Here is a 25,414-nt window from a genome sequence, read left to right as displayed (position 1 = left end):
AATCCGACAAACAGTTTGTTTATAACAGTAATCTGTTTCCAATATTCATTCGATCATAATTTTCAATCTCTAACGATCAGCAGACTTTGTCCAAATGTCGAAATCATTTGACAAACGAACTTATAATCACTTGCTTTATAATTTTCCACTAGTTTAAACTGAAGAATACCTGTGTGTGGTTCGGTAAGCCAGTACTGTCCATCCTACTGGCTACGTTAACAGTATTACCCCAGATATCATACTGCGGCTTTCTTGCTCCAATGACCCCTGCGACGACAGGTCCTACATTGATACCTGGACAAAATCATCATTATAAAGAAAAAGGGTTAAAATAAACGAAACTTGAAAAACCGTGTCCTTATTAATATTGTTTTTAATATCAATAAGATAAAACCAGTTTTGGGATTTGGTAATTTCATATTTGAATGGCTGTGTTTGTTTCTTTTGGCATTATGCACAAAGCTACGCAAGTGGCTACTTATGCTCTGCTTACCACGGTATCGAAACCCGGATTACAGCATTGTAAGTCCGCAGATATACCGCTGTGATATACGGGAGCGTTTGAGTGAATGACGCATGCAAGGGCACCAATTGTAATTCGTATGTAGGCGCTTTTATACATTATAATTATATTTTTATTATTACGGCAACATTAATCTAGAAAATTAAGTTTCGTTTAAAAGAGATCTATTTTTATAAACAGAAGTTAATCAAATAATTTTAACGTAGCAAGATAGAATAATGGCATTGTAGTATAAATAAAATTAATGGATAAAACAGTAAAGCTCTAAGATTGTACTTATTTTCTATCAGCTTTCCTGATGGCTGCTGAAATCTACTGATGTTGAGAGGTGATGGTGCGCTGAGTTTTTCTATCCTGTTTTTTTTTTTTCAGTAACTAAGGCTCGGCCAGGTGGTTAGGGCGCTCGACTCGCAATCTGTGGGTCGCGGGTTCGAATCTCCGTCACACCAACATGCTCGCTCTTTCAGCCGTGTGGGCGTTATAATGTTACGGCCAATCTCACTATTCGTTGGTAAAAGAGTAGCCCATGAGTTGGTGGTGGGTGGTGATGACTAGCTGCGTTCCCTCTAGTCTTGCACTGCCAAATTAGGGACGGTCAGCGCAGATAGCCCTTGTGTAGCTTTGCGCGAAATCCAAAACAAACAAACCATTCAGCCGTGGGAGCTATATAATGTGACGATTAATTCCACTATTCGCCAGTAAAAGAGCAGCCCAAGAGTTGGAGGTCGGTGGTGATGACTAGCTGCCTTCCCTCTAGTCTTACACTGCGAAATTAGGGACAGCTAGCGTAGATAGCCCTTGTATAGCTTTACTTGAAATTGAAAAACAAACAATCAGTAACTAGATTAGGAGAAGACAGTATTATACATGTTTTGCATGAAACTAAGCTATCTGATACTCAGAAACTACAATGTCCACTCACCAATGTTGGTGAGTGAAACAGCATAAGAGTTAATTCTATTCTTCATAACGATAATGAACACAAGATCAATGTGTTCATTCAAAGAACTACAATGTATCACTCAGATAAGAACAAAGTAGATTTTGTAATCAGAAAACCTGGCATAATTATATATTTGATGTACTTATACCATTACAGGTTTATGATGTGCACCATTAACACAATAAAAGTAAAACAACAACAGCGACATAAACTAGCACAAAATAAGTCTAAAAACCACAAAGTTTTGGGATAACAACTCTTTGTCGTTTCTAATGTTAAAATGAATAGCGTTAAAAGTTCGAAATTTCACCACCATGAGAATTTCGATTTATTTATTTTGTTTTCGTTTCTTCTTTTATTCTCCAACATAAAGTAACTAATTAATAGATTAAATGTATAAAGAGTATATTTCAGTTGTTTGTAAAAACAAAACAAATAAATTTGGTTAATGTCGCGCAATGCTACACGAGAGCTATCTGCGCTAGCCATCCCTAATTTAACATTAAAAGAGTAGAGGAAACGCAATCAATGATCACCACCCACCGTTAACTCTTGAGCTACTCTTTTATCAGCGAACTGTGCGATTGAGCGCCACATAATAACGCCCTCATGGCTGAAAGGGCGAATGTGCTTTGTGGAAAGGGATTCGAACTTGCTGCCCTCATATGCTCTAATCACCTGCTGGTCATCTTGGGCCTAAATAAACAAGTATAGAACGTTTTCTGCCCAGAGATATTAAATTATTCATTATATCATATTTACGTATCTGTCTATTATAGACGTATTAAAATGTTCAGTGTATCGTATTTATGTATGTCACTATTATAGACGTATTAAAATGTCCAGTGTATCATATTTATGTATCTCTCTATTCTAGACGTATTAAAATGATCAGTGTATCATATTCATGTATCTGTTTATTTCAGACGTATGAAAATGATCAGTGTATCATATTCATGTATCTGTTTATTTCAGACGTATGAAAATGATCAGTGTATCATATTCATGTATCTCTCTATTCCAGGCGTATTAAAATGATCAGTGTATTATATTTATGTATCTCTCTATTCCAGGCGTATTAAAATGTTCAGTATCTATATATTTATGTATCTCTCTATTTCTAAGTGTAAAACACCGTGAACTGTGTTATTCTAATAATTCCAGCAAAATATTTAGATGTTTAAGTTTTGTACTTGTAATTAATAAATACATTTTGACTTTCAATAATTTTCTTCGTATATAACAACAAAATATAAGAAAGTAACACTCACCTACACGGAGCATAAAGTTATTGTACGAATTTTCATTTATATCGGCGAGTCTGTTTCTCATGGCAAACACCAGTTCCACTAAGTTACTGATATGTTTTGCCGCTTCAACGTTGTTGTCCTCCTAGTGTCGAAACAGAATTTTGTTTTTATTCAGAAAATATTTAAACACAAGTTTTATTAGTTTATCTTACCGTCTGAAAATAAAACTTCGGGGAAATCGTTCTGCAAAGACGAAATTCGTCGTTTATGTTTGTTTGTTTTGGAATTTCGCACAAAGCTACTCGAGGGCTATCTGTGCTAGCCGTCCCTAATTTAGCAGCGTAAGACTAGAGGGAAGGCAGCTAGTCATCACCACCCACCGCCAACTCTTGGGCTGCTCTTTTACCAACGAATAGCGGGATTGACTGTCACATTATAACGCCCCCACGGCTGAAAGGGCGAACATGTTTGGTGAGACGGGGATTCGAACCTGCGACCCTCAGCTTACGAGTCGAATGCCTTAACTCATCTGGCCGTGCCGGGCCGTTTCGTAACGAACAATGTATCGATACAATCGTATCACGGCTTCACGATACAATACCCCCATTGTATCACTGTGTTGCCATTGTTTTAGTAAATAGTTTAAATATGGCGCACCGACCACAAGCCAGTAACTGTATGAAACTACAAAGGACACAACTCTAAAGGCTAGTTACTGAAGTAATAGCACCTAAGAAGTGTTGGAGTCCACTGTTTCATCATCATTTAATAGGTGCAGGTTAAAAACCCGGAATTTTCTCACTTCAGTGGTCTTGGTGCTTACATTCAAAACGTCCCATTGTGAGCATGGTAGCAAATTACCTTGAAACCAAATAATTTAACATATACCACAGCAGAAAGGGATGTTCTTTCCGATATCAAATTAACCTGAAAATATGCGGCACATCTACGAACTATAGCAGTGAGTAGAAAGTATAGACGTTGTAAACTGACTGGTTGGTCCCTGAAAGGGTTTCATAAACTTCGATAACGCACTTCCTAAAAACCATTTACAACAGGAAATATTTAAAATCGTAGGTATGTTCTAATAGTTATTACAATGGTGTAAATGGTATAATGTGAGCTTATGGAAGATATAACAGATATAATGGATTAATATACTTTCAACCATTATGTGATTCTATTTTAACTGGAAGACAGAGAAATATATAATACTGTCAGATATATAATAAAAAGGTTAATTTCATACTGGGAATAAACGGCTTTATAACACCAACATTTGTTTTTGTTTAATCAGACACTCAAAGTTTTGTTTAAAAAATCTAAATTAATACGATAAATAAATGATCTTATAATACAAAAATATTGTTTTTATTTAATTAGACACCCTTAACAGATTTGAATTAGTAATATAAATAAACGACCTTGTAAAACGAAAATGTGGGTTTTATTTAAACAGAAACCCAACGTTTCGCTTTGCAGCCTTTTCAGAAGTATTGACTAAAACATAAACTTAGTATTGGTATGTTTTCTGTACACCAATGTGCACTACAGAAAGTGAATAAAATCTGACTTACAGAAATGCGGCAATCTGGTATTAGGCCTATCGTGGCCATATAGGTACTTCCAATCGTCTTAATCTTGTCAATAGTTTTGAATCTTTCTTCATCTAAGAGCTGAAAAATAAACAGTTCGTTAAATGTAAAGTAAACTGACACTCGCAGGTTCTTAAAAAGCGTTGAAAGGGCTAAAATCGACGATAAAACCTTTTCGAAACGTTGCACACATATTGCTATGATAAAGTTATTATAATGTTTTCGTCACTATCCACTCAAGTGTGTGTGTGTTTTCTTAAAGCAAAGCCATATTGAGCTATCTGCTGAGCCTATCGAGGGGAATCGAACCTCTGATTTTAGCGTTGTAAATCCGTAGACTTACCGCTACACTAGCGGGGGGCATCCACTCAAGACACATGCAAAGTTCAGTGTCGTTTACTTGTTTATTTGTTTAGAATTTCGTGCCAAGCTGCAAGAGGACTCTCGGGATAGCCGTCCCTAATTTAGCAGTGTAAGACTAGAGGGAAGGTAGCTAGTCATTACCACCCACCGTCAACCTCCCACTCTAACCTCCTGACCATGCCGGTCCTCTTCAGCGTCTTACGAGCTTACTTTTCATTTCCACCACTTAAGCCCGACACGGCCAGGTGGGGTAAGGCGTTCGACTCGTAATCTGAAGGTCACGGGTTTCGAATCCGCGTCACACAAAAAATTCTCACCCTTCCAGCCGTGAGGTCGTCATAATGTGACGGTCAATCCTACTATTCGCTGGTAAAACAGTAGCCTAAGAGTTGACAGTGGGCGGTAATGAGTAGTTGCTTTCCCTCTGGTCTTACACTGTTAAATTAGGGACGGCTAGCGCAGATAGCCCTTGAGTAGCTTTGCGCGAAATCCTAAACAAATAATCCACCTCTTAAGCAATATGATAAATTGTTAGTGACAAACTATTATATGTTGCTTACCTCGTCAAAGTCGACGATAATTTCATTCAGAAGTCTTAAACATTCCACACCTTGGTTATTAGCGTTGAGTTCCATGTAAAACTCGTGATAATTTGGTATGGAGGCAAACATGACGCCAACTTTAGCGTAGGACTGATGATAAAGTTCCTATATAGATAAAACACTATTAACGGAAGAGGCAAAACGTTCGAAAGCACTAGAGTGTATATAAAGCTGTGATGAGTTTTTCAATATAAACAATGTAACTATACGTGAAATAGCTGAATTATTGTCAAATGTAATGGTGAAATGAGATTGTTATTTAAAGCTATTGCTGAAATTGGCAAATAATTTTTATTAAAAATTTAAGAGGGACAGTCTGAGACGGGTTAAAGATTTATTGTGTGTGAAATATGGAGAAACAAGAACATAAAACATCTCCCTATTGTAGAATCGATGTTGGAGTAAAAAACATAATATTCTATTTAAAAAGGTGACAGTAATTTGTTTTGAATTTTGCACAAAGCTACACGAGGGCTATCTGCATTAACCACTCCTAACTTAGCAGTGATAGACTAAAGAGTGTGTGTGTTTTTTTTAGAGCAAAGCCACATCGGGCGATCTGCTGAGCCCATCGAAAAGAATCGGACCCCTGATTTTAGCGTTGTATGTCCGTAGACTTACTACTGTACTAGTGTGTGTGTGTGTGGGGGCGAATTAGAGAGATTGTAGCTAGTCAAAAATCACTCATCGCCAACTCTTGGGATACTCTTTTGCCTAGAAAGAGTGGAACTGACCGATACTTTATAACGCCCCCTTTATAACTGCCAATTTAGGGACGGTTAGCGCAGATAGCTTTCGTGTAGCTTTGCGCGCAATTCAAAACAAACAAAGAAAGTATGGCAAAGGTAAGTAATTGTCATAAGATTTCTGGCTTTAAAATCAACTAACTAAATACGAGAAAAACAAAGAGTTCAATAAATTATATTCTGTTTAGAACTGTATTCTTTAAATATTATAATTTTAACGTGTATTGTCAACGACTTAAATAAACATAGAGTACGCAACTAACAAACTTTTTAAGCAAAAAATATTGATTCAAGTTTTATTAACGACTAAATAAAGTTCTTAAAACAAACGAATATTAAAAGAAATGTGTAACGGATTTTTTATAAACGAAAACATAGGGCGAGTTTGGTATTAACGTTAAAATCGGTTTTCCACACCCGTGTTGGACACAATACAGATAGCCCATTGTGTAGCTTTGTGCTAAACTACAAACAAACAATAAGACGTTTCTAAAGGAAATCTTAACCATAGAAAATTTTCTAAGCTGTAAAAAACACAGTTATATTTCTGGCTGGACATATATATGGTCAATATTCCAGACAAAGAAAAATTTAGACAGTGGACTGGCTAACGTATGAATTTCAAAGTAATTTTTAAAGCGGTCAGGTGTGTTAACACACAGCAGAAGACAATTTATGTACTTAACGCAACTGGCACATTGTTCAAAAATGCAAAATATATTGGAATTTATTATAATAACACTAATCTGAGTACACTAAGTACGTGTTTCTCACAGAAAAAAAAATTAAAATGAGAAAATTATATTAAAAGTGCGCGTTTTAAAACGTCAAATACAGTATTATTATTATTGTTAACAAACCATATTATTTTTGAGCTGATTGTTTAGAAAATGCATTGCTACATGCGACGGTAAAAGGTTGAACAGAATACGTCGGTTGTTACTCTGTAACTGATGCATCTCTTGCTTTTCTTCGTTAGCCTGAAAAATCCCCAACAAAAATACATATATTTTAACATTTAGTGGATAAACTATAATAAGACATGATAAAAATTATAAGTTTATGAAAGTATTGGAACTTGTAGGTTAAAACAACAACAAAAACAATCACCTACTATTAGAAAGTATCAACGATATTACGAAGTAAAATGATTTTGGTCTTGCCAAAAAAAATTACTCTATAAAACCGAAGCATTTATCTTTCCTGTTAGGTTATCGATCAATAATACACTTCTAAGAAGATTAAGGAGTTTACAGATAACACAATTTATTGTACATTATTGTTACTGAAAAAAAACCAAACATTTCTTGCAAAGAAACACTACGACAAAAGAAACAAATGCCTAATTAAATGAAGTATTTTTTTTTTTACAAAATGGCTACAGTTCTTTTCTACTTTAATTTAAATGTAGTGTGACTAGTTTAAATTTTGTAGGTTAAAATAGTAGAAGGTAAAATAAATAAAATTAATGTAAATTGCTATTTTTATACTTTAAAATTATTTAAAGAGAGTATGATGATTTTGTGGCGTGTGTATTTTTTTAAAAAAGCCACATCGGGCTCTCTGCGGAGTCCAGCGAGGATAATGGAACCCCTAATTTCTGCGTTGTAAATGCATAGACTTACCGATGGACCAGCGAGGAACGGCTCTGTGGTAATTACAAAAATAAACACTGGTTTTATTATTAGCCTAATAGTTTGCACAAATCTGTGTAAATATGAGTATGTCTAAAAAAATAAAAGACATTTGTGTCATTTTGTATCAAGATGGAAGTTATTATTAGAATAAAAAAAATAGTTTTAAAGTATTAACCTGTTCAGTGCCGTTGACGGTATAACTCATCCAAGCCGATTGGTAACACAGTGCTATGGACGAATTAATTCGTTCACAATACTATTTAACTTCAGAGCTAGATGTCAGCACCATACATTCATTTGACCTACTTACAAATTGTTTCACTTTCGATCCAAAATGGCGTCACAAAAAAGTTACAAAATGAAGAAGCATTAGAATTGTATTGTAGCAGCTGAAATACTTGGCAGTCAACAGGTTAAAGTAAGAGCTTTAGAGATAATGTTTACCTGCACATTCCATAAAAAGTCCAACCTTGCTGTCCATTCAACCTGGCGGCCTTGCACCAGCAGAGCCAGTAAAAATTGACCAATGGCCACGAGTCCAAATATATGTAACGGAACGGCTGGTCTGAGAAGAGAGACACGTGCTGTATAGTTACAATTTGTTCAACATACACTTCCAGGTAATCTCTTCAAGTTTTCACAACTGATTAGTTTCCATATATTTTTAATGTCATGGATATATCTTTTTATTAGTATTTATGAATCAATACTAAGTTATTAACAGTATTTTTCTTTCAAGTGACATGATAAAAATTATTTAGCACATTAATTTGTTGCACACATTGATAGTAAGATTATCCGGTTGTTATTCGACAATTATTAGGATCACTTTAATTTTTCTCCAGCTAATCTACATAGATTACACCTCAAAATCGTTCGTTTCCTCTTTGTAGGTATTTGGGTATGTTAAATTGTGAAATACCCAGGAGGGTCAGATGCACAAGACCTCTTCCTCCATCAGTAGCTTTCATGTCGGCTACTACCGTGTTTCTCCGAAAATAATACAGGGCTTATATTAATTTTCACTCCAAAATATGACACTAGGGCTTATTTTCGGGGGATGTCTTATTTTGATATATTAAAAAAATGAAGTTACAAAGTAAAACTATTAAACTACCCTTAAAATAAGCCCTAGTTAAGAGTGGCAGGAAGAGGAAAGAAATAAAAAAAATTAATTTATTAATTAGTTTAATAGTTAGTTAATTAGTTTGTTTAAGTATTAATCAGCTAGTTTAATAGTTTAATAGTAGTTTATTTTAAATGGCCTGAAAAGGGCTGGAGTTCTGTGCCATACTCTGGCCCTTTTCAGGGCAATGTCCACGTATTGTCTTGATTTGTCCTTTTTTTCTCTTTATCCATTTATTATTATTATTATTTTACTTCTATTCCATTTTATTTTTATTTTTTTTTATTGCATGTCCCTTCTTTTTCTTTTTTCCACTTTTAGTTGTTTCCCTTTTCCCTCATATATTTATCGGAAAAATAAAATAATAGTAGTCGTAGAAAAATAAAATAAAAAATACATATATATATAAAACATAAAAAAAAATAATAATAATAATACTCGTTTTAAAGGTTTAGTGCATGGTGGCCAGCTTAATTTATATTTATTAAATATATATTCATAGGAGAGAGGTACTTAGGACTATGTTCATCATGTACGTAGTATCTGTCAATATCTTTTTTTTGTTTGGGAATTTCGCACAAAGCTACTCGAGGGCTATCTGTGCTAGCCGTCCCTAATTTAGCAGTGTAAGACTAGAGGGAAGGTAGCTAGTCATCACCACCCACCGCCAACTCTTGGGCTACTCTTTTACCAACGAATAGTGGGATTGACCGTCACATTATACACCCCCACGGCTGGGAGGGCGAGCATGTTTACGAGTCGGATTACGAGTCGCACGCCTTACGCGCTAGGCCATGCCGGGCCCTCTGTCAATATCACACATTAAGTCATTTTTATGCCAATTCTTATTAATATAATGTAGTGTATTATACAAGAGTCTTACAGATATTGTTTTTATGTTTGTGGATTAATGTGAATGAAGTACTACGTGGTACTTTATAGGATGAAGTTAAGATTGAATTTTGTATTCTTTGTAGTTTGTGTAATTGTTTTTGTGTGATGTTAATCCAGGCAGAAGATGCGTATTCTATTATCAAAATCGTTCACGTTTTTTGTTTGTTTGTTTGTTTCTGAATTTCGCGCAAAGCTACACGAGGGCTATCTGCTTTAGCCGTCCCTAATATTGCAGTGCAAGACTAGAGGGAAGGCAGCTAGTCATCACCACCCACCGCCAGCTCTTGGGCTACTCTTTAACCAACGAATACTGGGATTGACCGTCACATTATATCACTCCCAAGGCTGAAAGGGCGAGCATGTTTGGTGCGATGGGAATTCGAACCCACGACCCTCAGATTACGAGTCAAACGCCTTAACCCACCTGGCCATGCCGGGCCGTCTTCACGTTTTTCATAAGTCTAGAGCCCAACAACGACCTTATTAAATCCAAGATAATTATTATTGCTCGTAACAGTTGCATAATTTACGTTTTGGTAGTTGATATATTTGTTAAAATTGTAAATTCAATAAATATTCGTGGATTTTATTCTAAAGTGCGCTTTCAGTGATGTCGAGAAAACCCACTTGTAGAGAAAAAAAATGTGTAAAAACGGCTCGTTTGGGTTGAGAAAATATTTTACGTAAAAAAATTTTCTCAACCCAAATGAGCCGTTTTTACATATATAAAGTGCGCTTTGTATATATTATTTTTTGATGCTCAGGTCACATTAATCATAGCATTCGTTTTCCAATAACACAAAACGTCGTGCCTAATTTTATATAAATGAATAATTTTCATTGAAATATGGTCACATTTTGTTATGCTTAAAATGTGCTTAACATTCCAAAAGTTTTCTGTTTTTTGTCTTCAGGTAAACCTACATTGAAAAAAATGAAAAATAAAACAACAACAAAAATTAAACGTGGCAGGATTTTTTCTGAACGAAAAAAAAAGCGACGTGATAAATAATTGCCTTATCTTCCCAACAGGGGGTGTTCATGAATAATTGTTCCGTTTCAACACTGCGCATGGGAAAGTTTTGTTTTGTTTTTATCAATTTTTATTTCGTGGATTCTAATTTTTGAAATTATATTTGCGGAAAGCTGTGCAGAAGGTGTTGTTTCTTGCAGGACTACAATTTGATATCCGGAAGCATCGAAGTGGACTTGACATGATTGGCTGGTAGTTCTTGTGACGTAGGTGGTGGAACGAATTATAATTCAACGAACGACAGCTACAAACTGCCGATCTCACGGCCCGAGTTTCTATTCAGTAACGGTTTCATCGTGTCTGTGAAGAATGAAGTTCTGTTCTTCCATGTTTCGAGAATTTACCTGAGTCATTGTGTCCCTAATTGTCCTAGTCTATTGTATTGCTCAGTCAACATGACTTGTTCTGTCAGGGCAGCATTATGCGTTTTCACCATTCTTGTGCAGTCTTTGATATATTATTTTCTCCACAAAATTTCTCCAATTCCTCTATTGTAGGCCTGTTTACAGGAACATGGTGCCTCAAAAATGACTTTTTGTCTTTTCCGTCAGTTGTTCTCTATTTAGTTCTGACAAGGACAAAACTGAATGTTCAGAGAGATTTCTAATTGATATCAAGGTTGAACATTACAGTACACTTTTGTCACTTAATTTTACACATACCAAAGGTAAAAGTTGCTGGACTTGTTTTTCTTGTCAGTTTTAAGAGTTGGTAGTTTTTATGTTGGCCCAATATGGCTAGAAGGTTAAGGCATTCGACTCGTAATCCGAGGGGCGCGAATGAACAAACTTTTTAGAATTCTTCTTTTAACATAATTTATAGTTACAAAACGTGGCTAATTCCCACCTTATTTTACGACTAGACTGTCTTACATTTAGCGAAATAGCATTATTTACATATTAATCAACGTAAACTTTTTCGCAGACACAGCAGGAAACTATACAGACGTTCTACTCTTTATATCAGACTGTAAACTTTTCTTAACGATAGGAAACTTTTAATGGCATTGGAGTGAAGAGGACATCTGAAATGTTGAAACTAGTTTCCATTTAAATTAATATGGATTTTAAACTTCTGTGCAAATACCATTCTTGTGCTCCATACAGTTTGAACCTTTTATGAGGTTACAGTTCTACCAACCAGTATACTTTATGGTACAAAGATCAAATCTGTTACCAACCAGCATTTAAAATTCATACAAACAAACAGTAATTCTCTTAATATGTTTTTGTTTATTATACACCTTTGTTACCAGACCTTTAGGAATGAGTTATTATATCCAATAAGACAATAAAATATTCAGTGAAAGATTTGAGTTACTAGATTTGTTTTATATGTAATAAACTCTACAAGCAATCAATAAAAACATTTCAAGAATTTCCTCCGCCATATTTTCACTAACCTTAATCGTACATCGTAACAGTCAAACAGTGGAGCATGTGTTAATTCAGTAATCAGACAGTATATTATAGCCATAGGTAATAGCAGCGCCCCCTTGAGGAGAATGGATAGTTTAAGAAACACAGCTATGGGAAGGAAAGCAAGACAGCAGCTGATGACAATGTACTGGGGTAGTGGACATGACTGATGGTCAGTATAAAGTGGAGCTTGTGTGACATTTGATGTGGTTTCAACACAAACAGGCTCAGCAACACACGAGTACTGAAAAAATCCATAAAAACCAGCAACAAACAAACCAAAAACAATAGTTTAATTTTTTCCGTAAATATTCAACTATAACACTAAAAAAAGTTGAGCGGGTTTAGATTATTGATTAAAAAAAACTGTTCTCTTAATGTATAGTTATATTGTATTTTATAGCGGGATCTGGGACGTACATTTGAACAAATAGGAAACATACATTTTCCTTACTGTATAAAGCTAGCAACACTATTTAATTTTTGGTTCTTGGATTTAAAACAGACAAACAACAAGCAGTTTATTTACTCACGACTCAAAGTTCTGTTGGCGTATGAAATATGATTTCAGTTGGTTTCTATGAGTATTTCTCATTTCAAAATACATTTAATTTTGGATAAAAATTTAACATTTTTTTCTTAAAGTGGTAGCGACAAAGAATATTTACTGTAAACCTACCATAATTAAATTACTTGGAAAAAGCGTTCCAAACGTTTAAGAGCTCTAACTGTTTTAAAATATGCTTAAACACATACTTTTTAAAAAATATTCTCCTCCGACAAATGTAAAGAAAAAGAGAAACCACCAATAATGTTACTAAAAGTAAAATGTTTTCAGAAAAAAAAAAATCACCTTAAGAATAGAATCAATTTGCTAACGCATGTAATTTTGTTTAAATGTATTTGATAAAAATATGAAACAAATTTCAAGTTCAGAACTGTTTATCGAGTAATCATTATTGGTTCGTTTGGTTTGTTTTGAATTTCGCGCAAAGCTACTCGAGGGCTATCTGCGCTAACCGTCCCTAATTTAGCAGTGTAAGACAAGAGGGAAGGCAACTAGTAATCATTACCCACCCCCAACTCTTTGGCTACTCTTTTACCAACGAATAGTAGGATTGACCGTCCCAATATAACCCCCTTTCAGCCGAGCATGTTTGGTGGGACAGGGATTGAAACCCGCGACCCTCAAATTACGAGTCGAGTGCCTTAACCACCTGGCCATGCCGGGCCAATCATTATTGTCAGAAAAGTTTTTGTAACAGGGTTTTCACTATCTTTGCACTTCCTTGGACAAGTTATTGTGCAACTAACTTGCATGCCACACACGTCACTTTAGTTTTTATTACTAAAATTGAAAATAACAGATTTTCAAACGATGTTTCTTATAGCTTCAGCTATTTAGTTGTCATGAGAATTCACTGAGATATCTGGCTCTAAAGGAAATATTCAACAGTGTTATCAGCAATTATACATGTGGTGGTAAAACCAAATATAAATATATTGTTAACTATTAGTGTATAAAAAGTCGACTTTCATCTTATCAACTGCATACAGATTAACTGACTACTGCCACATAAAAGCTCTCCCCCCAAATGGCACAGCGGAATGCCGTGTATTTACAACGCTAGAGCTCGGGTATCGATACCCGTGGTGGACAGAGCACAAGTAGTTCACTGTGTAGCTTTGTGCTTAATTACAAACAAATAAGCCTTATAAAAATCAATACAGAAAAAAATGAATATTTCATGAAACCTCATGAGCTTCTATTGTTCAAGTGTAATTTTGTACTACTGCCCAAGGTGAAGGCATCCAGCCATGAACACTGAATAACGGAATTGATTGTCACTCTTAAAACACACTTATAACACATATTCAGTGGTGTTATATCTGAAATCTCAGGTCCTTCCATTCACAAACCCATACTTGTCGCATCAAACATGCTCGCACTTTCAGCCTTGGGGCGTTATAATGTGTAGTCAATCCCACTATTCATTGGAAAAAGAATAGGCCAAGAGTTGGCGGTGGGTGGTGATGACTAGCTGCCTTCCCTCTAGTCTTACACTGCTACATTAGGGATGGCTAACGCAGATAACCCTCATGTAGCTTTGCGCGAAATTCAAAACAAAACCACAGTCCCACGTGCTAACAACGTGCTGTATATGTATAAAAGTAGTTTAAAAACGTAATTTTCTTCCTTAAAGTTAATGGAAATAACGAATCGATTTTTTTACGCTATAGAACCTAAATACACCAACGGATTAAGGACTAACATAAGCATCAACACTGACACATCAGCCTGTTGCTTTCCATTACTACACTAAATTCAAGGTAACATTGCCTAGCATTAATCGAAACATAATTTACTAAATTTGTTTTCTCAAACCTATGCATGCGAGAAGAGTTGTATTTTTATACGCTACTTACCACGTTTCCTTGAGCAACAGCGTATAACAAGATGACGGCGAAGACAGTAGCGGTTAGCCTGGAAATAAAAGATTTCCTAATGTCCCACGTTATCACCTGTAAACATAAAAGTTGAACACCTTTAGCTGAGTAACTGTAGGTCTGAACTATAAGGAAATGTGGGAAATTGTAAGTCTGAACTATGAGGAAATGTGGGTAATTGTAAGTCTGAACTATCAGAAAATGCGGGTAATTGTAAGTCTGAACTATAAGAAAATGTGGGTAATTGTAAGTCTGAACTATAAGGAAATGTGGGTAATTGTAAGTCTGAACTATAAGGAAATGTGGGTAATTGTAAGTCTAAACTATGAGGAAATGTGGGTAATTGTAAGTCTGAACTATCAGAAAATGCGGGTAATTGTAAGTCTGAACTATAAGAAAATGTGGGTAATTGTAAGTCTGAACTATAAGGAAATGTGGGTAATTGTAAGTCTGAACTATAAATAAATGGTTTTAGTTGTTATTGCTCCTGCACATTTTAAAACATAAACAATAAAAAAGTTGATTTTTATATATAGTTTTAAGTTGTTTTTTTATTTGTTGTTTAGCACAAAGCTACACAGTGGGTTCTGTGCTGTGTCCTCCCACGAGTATCGAAACTGTTTTTGTGTTAAAAGCCTTTAGACTGAGCCATTAGAGGAAAGAGACATAGATTTCAGTGCGGTTCTTTCACACGAAAATTAAATCAAATATTTAAGGTTATTTTGAATTTCGCGCAAAGATACACGAGGGCTATCTGCGCTAGCCGTTCCTAATTTAGCAGTGTAAGACAAGAGGAAAGGCAGCTACTCATCACCACCCACCGCCAACTCTTGGACTAATCTTTTACCAACGAATAATGGGATTGAGCGTCACATTATAACGCCCCCACGGTTGAAAGGACTAGCATGTTTGATGTGACGGAGATTCGAACCTGCGACCTTCCGATTACGCGTTGAGTGTTTTAACCACCTGGCTATGCCGGGCCTAAATAGTTAGGATAATGCACAATAATAAATTAAATGAACCGTTACATACACATAATAATAATAATAATGAAAGTAAACCATAGTACAGAAGCATGGGATCAAAGTGACTCACGCTACAAAATAAACATAGCATTAAAACCAAAAATAACGTGTAGGATAAACTGTATTTATTAAAACATTGAACCCTAAATGTTCCATTCTTAATAACCTGAATTGAATAAACTTTTTACTGGAAATACTGCATGATATACATCGCGTAGACAAAATATTTTCGAAACGTTGTCAATCACGCAAAAAAAGTTAAAACGCAGGTTGTAATAAGTAAGCTAAGTTACAGACTTTTAGTCAGCGTAGCCTAAATTTGAAACACGTGACATCAAAATGGTGAAATAATTTTGGCACCTTCGTGTCAGTTTATGATACAAATATTCTAACAACCTGCTGTTTAATTACGTTTTCATTTTAGTAACTCCTGCTGGACTTCATGACATCACAGTTTAGAAATTTTTTCTCTTGTCATTAGTTTCTTAATGTCCCTAAATAAAAACACCACTTCACGTGCAGGAAGTCCCTAAAGATTAATTATGTTTATAAAAGGAACGTGGTTTCTTTTTAACCACGAGAAAATAAATACAAAACTGTCAGAATGAATATTTAATCTTTTGTTTTGAGAAGTATTACTTACTGATTTTCAATAAGAACAGTTCCTGTTGAGAACGCTTTACAAGCCTACAAAAGTTTCTTATGCTAGAAAGCTCATTGTAACTTTCAAAATTCTTTTATAGAAGACACGCATCAATGTTGATACCAAATACGTTTAAAAAGAATGATTATATACAACAAAAATTCCTAACTCCATTTAAACTGACACTCGCTATTAGTGAACCTGATACTGCTAAGTTTATTTAGAATTATGAAATTTTAGGCTATAAAAAAAAGTCAGAAGCTGTTAAACGTTAATATAAAATGCCTTACCTTAGATTTTGCAGCGAACACCATGCCAAGCGTAACAGTCATCCATATAAATGCAGTTAAAAACAGTACAACTAGCACGATAGTTCTAGAAAGTACCAAAAGACAAACTGTTATAATTAAATTTAAAAAAAAAAATTAATATTTTTGGTTGTTTTTTTACTGCACAAACAGAAAAAAAACAGCTTTAAATGATTGAAAATGTGTGTCAGTCCACTACATATTTCCAGGTTTGGATAATAAAAAAATCTTTTCTCTTATTTCTGCATACATTTTATTCTACTTCGTTGGAACGCTTATATTTGTTTGTTTGTTTTGGAATTTCGCGCAAAGCTACTCCAGGGATATTTGCGCTAGCCGTTTCTAATTTAGCAGCGTAAGACTAGAGGGAAGACAGCTTGTCATCACCACCCACCGCCAACCCTTGGACTACTCTTTTACATACAAATAGTGGGATTGACCATAATATTTTGACACCCCCACGGCTGAAAGGGCGAGCATGTGGGGTGAATGGGATTTGAACCCGCGACTCTCAGATTACGAGTCGAGTTCTTTAACCACCTGACCATGCTGGACCGAAAATTTAAGCTAATATTTAATTGATGAAGAGAAACTGTATCGTCTCTCGTTCATCGCATTAAAGACAATATCGGCTGCAAGTACTATACAAACAGCCTATCAGATTTTTTTCTAAGATTATTTATGAAGATCGTGTATTAACAATTAGTCACTTTTTAGGGTTAGCTTATGGGAAAACTTTTGAGTTGTTTTCAGTGTAATCCCATAAAAGACATTAGTGCAAAGTGAATTTTTTATGGTTTACAGTATTAGAAACATTTGATTTAGACATTCCTTTGGCACCAGTAAAAAATTAGCTTAGATGATTAGGCTACAAAATTTAGGTATCAATAGACAGTTGCAATAGCTTACAACAAATTATTATTAACGACCTTAAGTTGTTAAGTTAGATTAACTTGGTCGAAACGGATTCAGTTTGGTGTCAGATTGAGAGAGAAAAATTAGTTTTCAACATTTATTTTGCGGTTTTCTCTTCAAAACTTTATCTCTCAGACCTACACATTTTTTACAATTGAGAAGTCACTTTTACAGCGTACAGAGTGTGAAATGTGCACTGAATTTCACATTCCTTTCTCCGTGTCAAGTATTTCAAAATGTGCTTTTGCCTCAACATTTGTGTTGGATGAGATTACGTTTGTTTCTTTGACAAAGTATTAGTAATTAATCATTTTTTTTTTAAAGTTTGAAACACTTACTAATTTGATTCATTTTTCGGTTGTCTGGTCGAGTTTCACGTGAAAGATTTTATTTGTTTATTTCTGGCTTTAGAATGGCTTAGTCAATGATGCTCCTCATGGCATTGGAAAGTCACTATTTAATCAACAGTGTTATATAGTAATCTTAAGAAATCCGTGTGTATTATCTTTGCTTAGGGCTCAAACAGATCATTTGTAATGACGATTTCGTTTACTTTTTTTGAATTTCTTGCAAAGCTATTCGAGTACTTTCTCAGATGATAGACTATAAGTAAGATAGCTAATTTATGCTTCACACCGCCAACTTTTGAGCCACACTAATGGTATAGAGGGCTATGACTGTCACTCTAATAATTATTCATTCAAGACTCAAAAGTACGGGCTTCTTTTCTTTCTTTTTTGTAGTAACGGGGCGCGACTCACGAAGCCTTAGTTTTACAGTCCGGCTAGACTTACGATTTTGTTTGTTTGTTTTGTTTTGAATTTCGCGCAAACCTACACGAGGGCCATCTGCGCTAGTCGTCCGTAATTTAGTAGTGTAAGACTAGAGAAAAGGCAACTAGTCATCACCACCACCACCGCCAACTCTTGGGCTACTCTTTTACCAATGAATAGTGGGATTGATCGTATCATTATAACATCCCAATGCTGAAAGTGCGAGCACATTTGGTGTAAAGGGGATTCGAACCCGCGACCCTCATATTACGAGTTGAACGCCTTAACCCACCTGGCCATGTCGAGCCAGGCTTATGATATGAATGTATAAACTGGATGAAGATATTTTAGGTTCTATGGTTATATTAGTTTCTTGCCTTTGCTAACCACATATCACTGTTGCTTCCTATCTGTGTATTCAAATTGCTCCAAATGATAAAAAGTATTTGTTTGTAGTTAAGCGCAAAGCTACACAATAGGTTATCTGTGCTCTGCTCACAACGGTTATCGAGATCCGATTTCTAACGTTCTAAGTTTGCAGACCTTCCACTGTGGCACGAAAAATACCTTCATGATACAATAATTGATAGCCTAATCATTGTGGTAAAATAATATGAAGTTAAGCCTCGTGATCCATTGCTATTAAGCTTGAGAACGATAAAGGATTATTATATTATTCAAATCAAAGAAAAAGTTTACAAAGGCCTAACAACTTTTTTTTTTGTGAGTAACAGTTTCATTAGAGCGGATAATTCGATACACTTGCAACATTTACAAATTATATATGTATTTTTTTTATGTAGAACTTTAAGTAGAATATTCTGTTGTTGTTCGAACTTTTCAAAAAATTAATTTTCCAGAATTTTAAAGTGAAAGGCTAGAGGAAAAGCACGTGGCAACACCACTCGCCACTGACCCTTGATCTACTCTAATCATTGTTTGTTTTATTTGTAATTAGGCACAAAGCTACACAATGGTTTATCTGTGCTCTAACAACTACGGATATCGAAATATGGTTTCTAGCTTTGTAAGTTCGCATACATGCCGCTGTGTCACTGTGGGGGCTACTCCAATCGATGTGCAAGATTCAACTGTCGTTCTTATAATGTATTCTTGGACCCAAAGTACGCAAACTCTTGTTTTTGTGGTAGCGTGAAATGGACATAGCTATGCAGTTAAGCTAAATCGATGCTATCAACATTGACGTGCGAGATATTTGCGTGCACGACAAAAATATATCAGATAGTTTTATATGTGTTCACGTAGACTGAATCTGTTTGTACACCCACGTTCTTATACTTACTAACATTCTTTCATCGTAAAATAAATATTCTTTAACGCATCCAGCACATCTTCCAAACTTGAACTGAACGATATTTTGAATTTCAATAAAATAGTTTTGCTAACTTTGATATAATAAAAACATCATAGACTTTCTTTTAGATTTTTTATGATACAAATTATGTTCTTACACACATATATATTTATTCAAAGTTACATTCTATTTAAATTTTTTATTTCCAATAAAAATTTCTGGCGTTTTTCTTAAATTATAGTTTCATAAGGCATTCATAGATGACAGAAGGCTCAAATGATTGGTATTATTGATTGATTGATTTGTACCTAAGAACAAAACAACCAATCAGTAATTTTAATAATTTGGAATTTCTGCTACATATGGTTGCTTCATGAAACTATAATTCAAGATGGTCCACTGCAGGTATCGAAAAACCGAATTATTACTTTTTAAAATCTCACATTCACCACTGAGCCTCGTGAGGTAGAATTATCGATATACCTAATCACGCAAATTACAATAAATTCTTATGCCTTTCTTTATTCTTTTCAATGCAATTTAGAATTAAATAATAAAAAACGCCTACTTATAGTTATTAATTTTCGAGATAATTTTATTTTCTAGCGTTTAAGTGAAAATATTTCATAAATGGGAAATGCAACTAATAACGTTTGAAACTAAATTATACGACAATGTTATATAACTACCGAGAAAAAAAATAAAAGCTTAACCTAATCAACATCAGTTAAGTTAAAGTAGGGTAATACTTAGTTTGTAGTCTGGAAAAGTACAAACTTTAGTTTTAATGAACACGAGTGGTTACACGAGTGTTAACTATTAACTTTAAAGTCTGAATGTCGTAGTTTCATTGGTCTTTGCTCATTGGTTTGTAATACACTGTGGAATATCTTTGCTATGCCGATCACACATATCTAAATCTCTGAATTTATAAGAAATCTTAGATTTAGAACTTCCTATAAAACAGTGTTACTCAATGCCACTAGAGGGGTCATGTTTATTAAGCTTCCAGACTAGAAATTCCCCATGTTTAACGTTATAATATGTATATACACTAAACAGGAACTTAGTTGCTGTTTTATTTCATTCTACAGCCTTACACTAAACGTACCTAGGTAATACAATAGCTTGGATGCATCCCAAACATAACAACACAGCTATGCAGGAGGTCACGCTGTTTCCAAAACCATGATCTTTCTCTTCGTGGAACTAAAAACAAACAAACAAATAAACAATAAACTTGTTTATGATTACTCACGTACACTTATACGCATAAATAAAATAGTAAAAACATTTATTTAAAAATTTAAGAAACTGTAATTTTCCACTAGAGCCTACATGGGCTAAATGGTGGGTCAGAAACTGAAGTTCAAAGGTTGTTCTTTCCCAGTTTTAAGTTACTTACAAAAGGGAAGAAAATTAACAGCACCAGCCGTCAAAAGGGTTTTCTGGTTATTTAGATTAAGTAGCGATATCGACTGTCACTCTTATAATACGTTCACAGCTGAAAGAGCAAAGCATGTTCATATGGATTGTTTCAAACCTAGGACCTTTCGATTCGCACCCCGGCATACTTATCACCAGGTTTGCCGGTAGAACAGCGGTAAAGTTAAGGCTTTACAACGCTAAAATCCTGGACGCGATTCCCATAAAATAAACACAGCAGGTAGCCTAATGTGGCTTTCCTCGGAAACAAACAAAACTTACCACTTATCCACACCGCAAAGGAAAGTAGGGATTCATGAAATCGTTACAAATAAATTTAATTGTTTCTTTAAAAGCATAGCAGTAAATGAAGTACCATTAACTCAGAAACTACACAATACAGCCTTTATTTTCATTTATTGTTTTGGTTTTGTTTTTCCAAATCATACGCAAATGAATTTCTCAAAGTTACAACAGTAACCGTTTGAGAACCAGCACTGTTGTCCAGTATCTGTCAAACCACAACCTGCAAGAAATAAATCAAAGCTCTTGCGTGATTTCTGTCTTTTCTGTTAGCTATGAGATGGTGCTTAGAAAGAGCTGTGGAGATGAAGCAGTTCTGTAAATATCTTTACAAATAAACCGATTTAAAGAAAACAAAGTCTTTTGTTGTGCAAATCAATTATAACAGAGAATGAGAAAATAACGTTACTACAGAGATCGATTTGAAATATTTCTTGACCAATTATAACATAGAATGAGAAAATAACATTACTATACAGATCGATTTGAAATATTTCTTGGCCAATTATAACATAGAATGAGAAAATAACACTAATACAGAGACGTATTTCAAATAAATATATTATTTTCGATATTGTTTCCCAGATTTCAAGAATATGTTGTAAAATTTAAGTGTCGCTTTTTGGCACTTTGATTTCAGAAACTAAATATAGAATAGAATAATATAGAAGAATAGATTGTACCTGCATTTCCTTTTGTTTGTCCTTGAAACAGAGCGTGACAACATTTACGTATGTGGCTTTTTCCATGTCCACACTTCTGGCTTCAATGGCCTGGGCCAAATACTTGTTGACCCGATTAGTTGGTTGATGATACTCGGCAGAGTGTCTGAGGGAAGAAAGTGTCACGGTTTTAATTTTTTAAAATATTTTAATCTAATGTTTGTTTGTTATAAAAACAATTTCTTACTTTCGCATATTCTTGTTTGTTTGTTTGTTTTGGATGTCGCGCAAAACTACTCGAGGGCTATCTGCGCTAATTTAGCAGTGAAGACTAGAGGGAAGGCAGCTAGTCATCACTACCCACCGCCAACTCTTGGGCTACTCTTTTACCAACGAATAGTGGGATTCACCATCACATTATGACGCCCAATAAGTGAAAAGACGAGCATGTTTGGTGTGACGGGGATTCGAACCAGCGACCCTCAGATTGGGAGTCGGGCGCCCTAACCAGGTGGCCATGCCGAGCCAGGTATTTTTTGTTCAGATGTTCAAGACATGAAAACATACTTCTCACAAGCATCTCGTGTGGTTAATCGTAAAGAAAGAATCGTGGCTGTATTATACGTATCACATGGCCTGATACAACAGAAATAAACACACAAAACTTGATGTGGCAGAAATGAAGAGAGGCGCAGATAATACTTCTGGTCTGAAACCACTGATGATCAAGCAAAAACGCTATTAGTTGGATGGACAAGCTGGTTTAGTTTGATTTGTTTTGACTAGCTTCTTTCCATCTAGTCTTACACTGTTAAATTAGGGACAGCTAGAGCAGATAGCCCTTGTGTAGTTTTGCGCGAAATTCAACAAGCAAACAAACAAACTGAATTAGAGGTCAAAGTGACAAACATCATTATAAGTTTAATAATAAAACTAGAAAAAACAAGATACCCACTCCCCAAAAAAAAACACAACAGTAAAAACAAAATAGTTTGAAAATTCCCCTCTTTTGCAACTCCTTGAACATTACACTTTTTTTTTTAAACAAGTAAGTTAACATGGATACATTATGCCAGATGCATTTTGCTATGACGAATTTAGTCTATATACATGTATGGTAACCATTAAACTCTAAACCAGGAGTGAGCAACTTATTTTTCATAGTGGCCACAATCTGTGGCTTATGAAAACTACGTTAACCACACTATTCAAAAAAAAAAAAGAAGAAGGAAGATGTTAGTTTAATCAAAATAATTGTATTTCAACCAACCTTCAGTGCGACATTTGATGGGGATTTTCATCAGCAAGTTTCGTGAAATTTGGCTTAATATCTATGCTCAATGAGCATCTTAGCTCTGCCTCTAAATTTATGTCAGTAAGCCGAGATCTGTATCCAGACCTGAGAAAATCTACCGTAGAAAATGTTGACTCACACACCCATGTGGATCCAAACAGAAAATAATTTTGAAATTGCTATCTTTAAATTTGGAACACTCTCATTTATCGGAATAGTGAGCCACATCTCTCTGATAAAACATTTTTGCTTACCTTTTACGTGTTCTACACTTTTCAGGGTAAGCATCTCATCTTCAAATCTACACTTATCCAAAGACAAAAAGTGTAATTTCCTTACTGAAATTTCCTAAGTCAAATTGAAATGGTTCATGCAAAAATTCGAATATCAATTTCAAATTTTTAAATTCGGAGAAAAGTGATTCAACCTTTTGAGATAGATGTTTGATCCAGTTTACATAGAGATAATCTTTTGCATCAGAGAAATCATAGTCATTATTATTTTCTAGGAAACTATTCAATTTTGCAAAATGTGTCAAATCATTCTTTTGTAATTGTTCCGCAAGGAGATTTAGCTTTAATTGAAATTCATGAATAGACTGTAATTGCTCGCTTATTATTTCACCTCTTCCCTGAAGCTTCGTATCCAAATTATTCAAGTGAGCCATCATGTTACACAGAAAGTTCAAATTACACTGCCATAACAATGTTTCAATTTCAGGGAAATTTTCAATCTCACCTTTTTCAACAAGATACTCTTTTATTTGAGGAAATAAGGAACTAAATCATTCCAAGACTTTTCTTCTACTTAACCATCTTACATTTGCAAAATCAGTTAGATCATCAATGGTACAGTTACTGCTTTTCTTCAAAGACTCAACAAACTGTCGATGGATGAGAGAGCTTCCATTTTTAATATAATTCACAATTTTTACAACAATGTCCATCAAATGTTTCAATTAATCATTTTTAGACATTTGAGCACATAAATTTCCCTGATGCAAAATGCAATGGAAAGATGGCAGCGTGGACTTAACATTATTTTCAATTAAATGCTACTTTAAAAGAGAAACAAATCCTAATTTCTCTCCAGTCATAGCTGGAGCACTGTCTATTGTGACAGAAACCAGTTTTTTAAAATCCAGATTGAATTTTTTTGACATTTCAAGAAATATTCAAAGATGTTATATCCACATGTTTGATTTCGTAATCTACAAAGGGCAAGAAGTTCTTCCCTCACTTGAAGATCTGAAGTTACATATCGAACCCAAAATATCAACTGTGTAGTGTCACTAACATCTGTTGACTCATCCAGTGCTGAAGAAAAATACAAACAATCTTTTAGTTGTTTAAGCAACTGATTTTCTATGTCTTTCGCTAACTCTAGCATTCTGTGGACAATTGTCATTCGACTTACTTGCAAATTGTTTACCTTTTGAAGAATATCATCTTTTATTTTTGAATCATAATTCTCCAACAGAGTTTCAATGACCACAATCAATATTTCTTTTGCCAGTTCAGCATCAGAAAATGATTTTTTTTAGCTAGAATCAAAGCTACTTTATAGCTAGCTGACGTAACTAGTTCTATCGATGATAAAAATATTTTTAGGCATCCTTCTGTTCATGAAGTTGTGCTTTCAGACGGCTAATTTCATTCATTCGGTTTTTTTCTATCAGATGGACATTTTACATCAAATTCGTTGTGAAAATTGTTAAAGTATTGCTTAAGGTTGTATACTTTATTACTCCTAAAAACTTAGTTACACAAAAGACACACTGGCTTATTATTTGCTTCAATCACTGCAACTTTCAACTTCCAACTTTCGTTAAATTCTTGTTTCACGTTTTTCCAGTCACGCGCCATTCTCTTAACGGCAGTAATGACAAAATTAATTAACTTGTCTTTATTTTCTGAGTGTTCACTATCATCTGGATCTTTTTGTTTTCTAATTATTTACTTATTCACATTATGGGACTAAAAACAAAATATGTTTAAACACTTGAAAGTTGCACAATAAAAATGTGTTTGCAAGCGCATACAAAACAACGCACACTCGATAACAAACATCTAAACCAGACCGACGTTACAAAATGGGCGGAGTCTGTGGCAGTGATGAAGCGCGCGACATTATCGATGGCGTAAGGCAATGCAGTTGCTGGTTACCAAAT

General features: G+C 34.8%; 1 pseudogene across 1 annotated transcript in view; it reads right to left on the bottom strand.

Moving 5' to 3' along the window:
- LOC143234276 (adenylate cyclase 1-like) overlaps nt 1–25,414 on the bottom strand; it is a 100,933-nt pseudogene that overhangs the window by 3,767 nt on the left and 71,752 nt on the right. The window contains exons 9-19 of the transcript XR_013018574.1: nt 21,972–22,116; nt 20,672–20,769; nt 16,540–16,624; nt 14,558–14,653; nt 12,115–12,374; nt 8,104–8,224; nt 6,883–7,002; nt 5,235–5,381; nt 4,294–4,392; nt 2,738–2,858; nt 170–294 (exon numbers count right to left, since the gene is read on the bottom strand). The product of XR_013018574.1 is annotated as an adenylate cyclase 1-like (transcript). The remainder of the gene's footprint in view (nt 1–169; nt 295–2,737; nt 2,859–4,293; nt 4,393–5,234; nt 5,382–6,882; nt 7,003–8,103; nt 8,225–12,114; nt 12,375–14,557; nt 14,654–16,539; nt 16,625–20,671; nt 20,770–21,971; nt 22,117–25,414) is intronic.

Source organism: Tachypleus tridentatus, chromosome 12, assembly GCF_004210375.1.
Source record: "Tachypleus tridentatus isolate NWPU-2018 chromosome 12, ASM421037v1, whole genome shotgun sequence".
NCBI classification, from domain to species: Eukaryota; Metazoa; Arthropoda; class Merostomata; order Xiphosura; family Limulidae; genus Tachypleus; species Tachypleus tridentatus.
This window is presented reverse-complemented; position numbering and strand designations above follow the sequence as displayed.